Here is a 7,907-nt window from a genome sequence, read left to right as displayed (position 1 = left end):
TTTGAGAGCAAGAGGAAAAGGTTGTGAAACGTATGAGTTGGGACGCATTAAGCTTTACACTAAACCTTTACACTAGGGTGTCTGGAGAAGGTGGTGTGGAGAACATTAAAGGCACTGTGAGAAGTCTTGAACTTCTCAGACAATCAAAAGCAAGCAAGGTGATCATTAGCTTCAGTATTGTTTGTCTTCATATTATTTTCATTCAGACTCGATGCTTTTTATTAAAGATAATTGCCTGTTTTTAAACTGTCTGCAGATCCCGCTGTACAAACTTTGTGCTGTGTCTCATTGTGCTGTGAAAAACTGATAGAAGTAAAGACTGTTCATGGTCTTGGCTTTGTCTGTCTTGAGGCTTTTTCTGCAAGTGGTGTTCAGAGAGGCTTCCGGTGCCTGCTCTGTAATGCAGCTCCTCCTCTTCCCGCTGTCTGAGCCGAGCTGTGGCCTCTGTGCTTCTGCTGCTGTACGCCTGCGACTGCAGTGTTGTGTTCTTGGTTTCCTGGTACTACTGCTACATTACATTTTAAAGACCTTTGTACTTTTTCTAAAGCTGAGCTAAAAAACCTGTGAAAATACTGTCTTCTGCTTTTACTACAGCTCCTAAACAAACACAGCATGCTGAGCCACAGATTTGAAGGTGTCATTAAAATCTGTTCTTCTGATTTGCTGCATAAGGAGGATTTATCCCAGATCAGAATTGAAGAACCATTCCATTAGAAACTGGTAAAAAACCAATTCTGTTCTCCAACTTAGGTATATATAGCTGATCTGGATGTGTTTAATGATATTTAAAAAAAAAAAAAAAAAGAGTTTGACCACCACAGTTTTACAAGTGTGGGTCTTGCATACATTTTAAAAATGTTTTTATTGGAAGGCTTGAGGTATTGAATTATTTAAGGTCTCTGACAGAAAAGGTAAAATACGAGCACCTAACATCAGGCTGGGCAGTAAAAGGGTTAGAGCTCCACAAGGATGTTGAAATGCCTTATAGATAGTAAATGTTTGTCATCTTATATAGGGATTATGTGAAGTGTTGGAATTTTTTGAAGTATAAGATGGGTACCTAGAGGCAGGACAGGATCTCAAGATATCTTCCCTTTCTAATTTCTGAATTTGATGACGAATAAAAGTATGAATTCAATCGGAGATCTAGTCACATTTTTACCTTTTTTTGTTGTTATTGTGGTTTGGATTTGGGGAGGGGTATCATATGACAAGAAGGGATGCCTGAAGGAAACTTGCAGATATTGAAAATGTATTTTATTCTTATAATTGACTACTACAAAAAGTAGTCCCTCAGTGGGATGAAAACAGCTTGAGGTTTCTATGAAATCATTGGGATCAGTTCCCAACAGTGTTTTCAAGGTAAAAATTCCTTTAGAATCCTTACAGCTTCATTGTGCTGTTCCCTCCCTTAGAGGGTCAAGTACAAATGTCTTTGCAAAAACGTATTTCTAAGAATTGTGTATGTGTGTCTCTTTGCTTTGAAGCTTAAAAGCAACATACTTGTGATGTTCATTGACATGAGCTGCTGGTCAGTGAAGCACAAATGGAAGAGCCAGTGACAAACTTGCACATTTCTTACTGATGCTCAGCTTAGAGGTGTAGATTTTGATGGATCACACAGTGGCAATCTAATGTCTGATGGCAAGGTTGCAGCACAAAAACTCTTCAGGATGAAAGGTTGCTGGAGTTTGAGAGGGAGGTCAGTGATCTGTTCCCATCTGTACACAACCACGGTGACAGGTGTTTTCCTTTGCTGGGAGGTCGTTATCAGAAACTTCTTCCTTTGCCTTTGCTTCCAAGGCACTGTGGACAATGGGAAAGGACACAGCTGCAGCTGTGTTGACACAAATGGAGCAAGGTCTCAGCAGCCTGGCAAGCAGTGTGGTATGTCCTGAGTGTGTTCAGTAAGTTCCAGGAAAAATTACTGCTGACTAGGGCAACAAAGAGAAAATTGGAGTGATGGAAAGGCTTGGTTAACTGAAATTCTTCCCCCACCAAGGTAATTTGATTCAATTGAAGAAAAAAAATTATCCAAGACCTCATTTCAATTTAGTGGTGTATTAATGCTTTGGTCTACACAGCAATATCACAATACCAGAAGTATTGCTCTTTACTTTGTATCTACATTGCTACTTTGAGTGTATATGTAGTTATCTAAGTAACAGTTCAACAAAATGAATGCTTGATTGGGATGTTCCTTCAATTTCTCCCATCTTTGCCATCGTCCTTCTACTTGATGTTTGCATGGGCTGGGGATCTGAGTGTCAGGATTCCATTAATGATAGGTAACACCTTGGATAAGTAAAACATGATTCACCTATCTCACAGACATGTTAATTCAGGTTAAGCTATCAATATGTAATCATTTTATAAATGCCCAGTGTTTATAAAATACCTGTTTGCAAATGCCCCCCTAAAAAAAAGGCACTGTGTGTCCTCAGTTAATACATTATCTTCATTTCCCTTTTTTTCTGGCCATATTTATTGGGAAATGTGCATCTGACAGGCTTGCTTACCAGTGGGAAAAACGTAAGAGAGGAACTGAGCAGGCAGCCTTAGTAAAAACATCCCATTGTACCAGAAACAGGATCATGGTGGCAGAACACGTAATGTGATGTAACGTGCATGTCATGATACAGTTTGTTAGTGCAAGCACATTAATTCATGTCCAGAGTAGTTCCACTTCCATAGAAGAGTCTGCTCCGTTTTTAGGACATAACCCAGGGCCTTGGCTCCAGGAGGACATCCACTCCAGAGAGCCACCTCCCATGGCCACAGCACCCACAGCTCATGGACTCTGGAAAGGAATTTCAGAGCAGGACTGAGTTTGCTGCAAGAGACATTGCCTGCCAAGAGAAGCATTGCAGTGAATGCTGGGAGGAAACTAACTCCCTAAAGTCTCATAAACTTTTTTTTTTTTTTAAGCCCCTCAAGGAAACCTGAAATATCAGCACAAATGCTTTTTAACTTGGGATTTGTACAACACAAACCTATGCTTTGGGGCATACCTAGTATTATGTGTGAAGTTATTAAACTGGTCTTAATTCAGCTACTACTTACTGACTAATAGAACTCAACTCTGACTTTTCTTGAACTTTTTTTTAATGTTTTGGGTTACTACAAAATCCTGTAAACTAAAATCATGAAAGTAGATGATCTTTAAGGTTCCTTCCAACCTAAAGTATTCTATGATTGCACCTTCAGGAGCTCTCCATAACCAACTGCTCTCATTACATTTATTTGCCAGTAGATGTCACATTTACGTGGTGTGGAATCCTGTGTAAGAAATGGCAGCTGCAGAGAACAGTAAGAACGAGAGACTTGGAAAATATTTAAGAGCAGTAGGGAATGAAAAATTTAGATTGTACCAGTCACATAATATGTCAGGTAATACATGCAATACTAACCATGAGTATTTGTTCTTTGTGTATTAGTAGATTTTGCCTTTAAATCCTTTTAGAGTTAATAGTTGCAGTATTTTTGTACGGGTTTTCATATCATATATATGAGCAAAAAAGAAGGTTTTGACACTAATTTGAATGAAAGCATTTTTTCATAATATGTATTATTGCATGACCTATATGAAAATTTCACTAAAAATCCCTGATTGATAGTTCCTATTTTCATTTCAAGCTAGAACTAGAGGGAAGTGTCTGTTCTAATAGCCCACAATCACATTTCTGTTTTATGTGCCATTGAAAGTTCAGAAATACAGTTTTTAACCAAAGATTGTCACCAATAAAAATTGAAAAGTGCTCCTAATCTGATTAGTTAAGTAAATAGTATTTATAGTAAAGCAGATATAAATTTTTTTGAGTTGGATGGTAATCAAATTTAGATGTATCTCTACTAATTATGTTTACAGGCAAAAGAACAACTGTTCATATTTTTCTGAATTATGTGATCACCAGAGCAGTTGGAGAACAAGTTAGAGCAAATGTGCTCTTGAGAGCACCCGTGATCAGAGCCTCATCAACCAATTCAAGATCTGAGTAAGTGTTTAAATGATCAGTTTAACTGTTACAACCTTAATGCAGAACTGTTGAATGTCGTGTCTGCTCATGTTCAGATGCATCTGGGTTTGGTTTATATCAAAACAGAGAGTAGAGGGAAAAACAGGGTCTCTAATGTGTGACTGGAACACTTGCCCCCCTGTAACAGCGGTTCTTTTCTTGCAGTCTGGTTTGGCAACCACTGTCCACCAAAACAACGTGCATCCTCTGAGCTTGCATATTGACACACAAATCATAGGGATGTCATTTCTTTGGTCTGCTCATAGTTCAGTGCCTAAGAGCAGAGCACCCAGTAAGTTCCCCCAACAGAACCAGTAACTGAGAGCTGCAGAAAATGCCCTTCCCTAGGTCCACAGTGCTTTCAGAGGGCTGAGGAGCAGCATCCTCCAAGGCTGAGCAAAGAATGAAGTGCCAGACTCTGGTCTTCCACACCTGGCATCACTTCTGGCAGTTACACCAAAATAACAACATGGAAAGAAGATGCCAGTATTTACTGGGACGTGGTCGCTTTACAAATGCTAAAAATCTGGATATTTCTCACAGTCAGGTTCTTCACTCCTGGGAGAAAGCAGCAAAGTAGGGAAAAAACTAGCACTGATTTTTTAATGTACTCTTTGAAATGAAATTGAGATTTCTGCTTGTGTTTTGTTGACGCATGTCTGTCTGTAATTGTTTTTCTGAGTGCATCACCATGTTGTGCTTTTTCATTTGCCTCACTTCGTACAACTAAAATGCTACATTTTAGATTTCCCAGAGAAGTAGTAGTTATTTCACTGAGATGTCCGAGCCATGTTTCTATAAAATGTTTTTATTAGGCTGAATTCTGTTTAACAATGTTGGTATTTCATATGAATACTTTTTATAAGCTTCTTGCTACATTATTACAAGTTGGGCAAATATGTGGCAGGTATTACTGCTAGTATGGGCACAATGAGCTGTGTTTTATACAAGGATTTTTTAATATAAAGTATAAGCTTTAAATTAACAAAGGTTTAATTCTAAACAGAAGCTTTATTAAATATGAGAAACTACCACAATAAGGAGTTGCACAACAAAATAAGTAGGGCAGGAAATTCTCAGTGAAGTGGATATAATTCACGTGCAGGAAGATTTATTTAAGCAATTCAGTCTTGGAAAAAAGATGAAGCAAAAGCAGAAAGGTATCACTGGCCTTGGACTGTAGTCAGCTGCTCTACACGTTCATTTTTAGGCTGGTGTGTTAATGAAGAGGGTGCAACTCTAGTCATTACTGGAGATTCATAGGATTACGAAAAAAAGGTCGGATAATGCATATTGTATAAAAAGTACCTTAGGATACTAAAGCAAAGGTTTCAGGGCCTCCCCACCAGGACAAAAGTGAGGTATTTGCCCCCCTGCCTGGTCAGTGAGTCGGAGCAGTGCTGCTCCCCTCAGGCTGGCAGCCAGGAGCTGTGTCACTGCTCCAGCACTGGGCACCTGCAGATCTCTCAGCCTGACTACCAGAGCTTTCACAAAAGGTTGTGCATATCTCCAGACCCTGTTCTTTACCTCGTAAGAGTGTACCCAGGTAAATGTATGGAAGGTAAACTGAGGCCGACTGGCTGCTGTGCTCTGACCTTATGTTTAACACACACTGTAACATAACTGCCTCAAAAATGAATGCCAGGCTGGTACCACGTTACTCTGCTGCATTCTGGCCATGGGTTTTCTGCCTCTGTTCCCTCCACACTTGCTTAACACCACTGCTACTTTTAGGCTTTTGTCTAGGCTTTATGCAGAACTTCAGAGAAACATGAAAATACCCAGCCATGCAGAAAACCCTGACAGGTCAGAAGGGGACTTTGAAGAAGACACAGCAGGGTTTTTGGAGGACCTTCCTGGCCAAGGCAGGAACTGAAGAGAGGTACTTCCATTGCTGGACTCCATGGGCTGGGAACTGTCTCTCTGTGCAGTGCTGAAGTAGGGAAGGAAGAGTAGAGCAATAGGTATTAAGCTGTTGACGCTGTGGAGAAAGATAAGTGGCAAAATTCCATTCAAGAAACTAAAAAGACTATGGACAGGCGTGGAAAAGATCTTAACTGAGGAAAGAGTTTTCGGAGAGTAAAATGCTGGAAAGGTGCAGCTGGACCAGTAACAGGGATTTTTCCTCTTTCTGGGTAGATAGTAGTTGCTAGGAACTGTGGAAAAAAACCTTAGTTACTTACTAGTCCAAGGGAGGTCTCAAAGCATCAGTACCATATAGGTGTGATACAAGTGTAGTGTGGAGCAGTGGGCCATTCAGAGCAGACTGGAAAGGGAGAAGGTACTGCTGAAACCCTACTGCAGCCCAGGGTGCAGCTCCACATGTCCTCTCCTGGAAGGTGAAAGGGGAACAAGATCAGAAAATGCAGACCATACAAGGGCTGTGGTCATTCAGACAGCTGAGTCTATATAAGAATGTAAATACCAGAGAAACAGGGAAGTCAAATACTAAACTAAACAATATTAAACTGGAGATTATTACTACAGGAACAAACAGGTATAAACTGTTTATATATTTTTCAAATTGTAGATTAATTGTTCCTAATCTCCAGCAAAGAGGAGCCGGACAGAGCCTTTCTGCTGGGCAGAGTGGGGTGAGATTCCTTATGGGCCCCACGCCAGCGCTGAGTGTGGATGGGGTTGTGTGAGGGCTTGTGATGGCAGGAGATCAAACCCCATGGCCTGGACAGTCCCTTTTCAGTCTTGTATTGCTAGGAGGGAAATGATGCAAAAGGGATTTTTAGACTGTTGTTATTAATTGACTGGACATAGCTATACATTAATTCAATTTGCAGGGCAAGCTGGCATCTTACACCCATGTCACTTCCACACCCGTGTCAGAAGTTACTTTGAAACAGCCTGTGCCCCCGTTGGATTTCCATGCCGCCAGTGCTGTGCATTACGAGGAATTTATGATTTTTTGGCCGCCAGCCACATCTGGATGAAATCTCTCTGGTTTACTTTCTTCCTCACAGTGAGCAGCAGGAACCACAAACGAGCCCCGAAATGTCTCCCTGAAAACCCAAAGGAGAAGCAAACACCTTCAAGCGTTTGTTCCACGCTGCGGCTCAGGTCCCAGCGGCACCGGCATCTTCCAGAGCCGGCCCCGCTGCTCCCGCCAGGGCCGTGAGGGGAAGGCGCGGCCGGGGCGGGCCTGGCGCGGCCCCCGCGGGACTACAGCTCCCAGCAGCCCCCGCGGCGCGGGGCGTGCGCGGCCTGCGCGGCCTGTCCTGCTGAGGGCACGGGGCTCTCCCGAGGGCTCTGCGATATTCGGTCGTTGTTGGCAAAGAAATACGTGTTTTATACTGGGCTAGATCCCTTCTGCTCTGTATAGTGCTAGCTTATTGAGAGGGGCTTTCTTCAGTGTGTGTTGTTTCCTCACTCAGCCTCCACAAGTATGCGTTTTAACCATGTTTTTACTCAGGGCACTGAAATAAAGAAGGTTCAAAGAGCTTTATTTAGCTCTGGAGAGCTGAAATTCAGTACCCTTTGCACAGCTAACAGGGTGCTACACTCTCCTTTGCCACATGCGCCATGCATTTTGTTTTCTGCTGTTTCATTGCCAAGGACAAAACAAAAGGATAGCTTTGCAGCGGGAAACTGGCATTTTTCATTACCCAGAAAACAGGGTCCACTGGTGTCTGGTACCCGCACTGACCTTTGCGTGTTTCCCCTTGTGTGATAGTGGAAGTTCAGACACACAGGACTGACCCCTTAACCTGGATCTACCAACCCTGGTCTCACTTGATTCCCTGCATGGCTTGGAAACATTTGTTTTTTGGTTTGGTTTTTTCTTGCCAGAAATGGGATGCAAATAGTCAAACAAAACACAAATTCACTTTTCTGCTTTATCTCCCTCCAGACATAATTTCATTATAATTAAATTACCTT

Source organism: Coloeus monedula (genome assembly GCF_965178545.1).
Source record: "Coloeus monedula genome assembly, chromosome: 9".
NCBI lineage: Eukaryota > Metazoa > Chordata > Aves > Passeriformes > Corvidae > Coloeus > Coloeus monedula.
Note: the sequence above shows the minus strand (reverse complement) of the source record.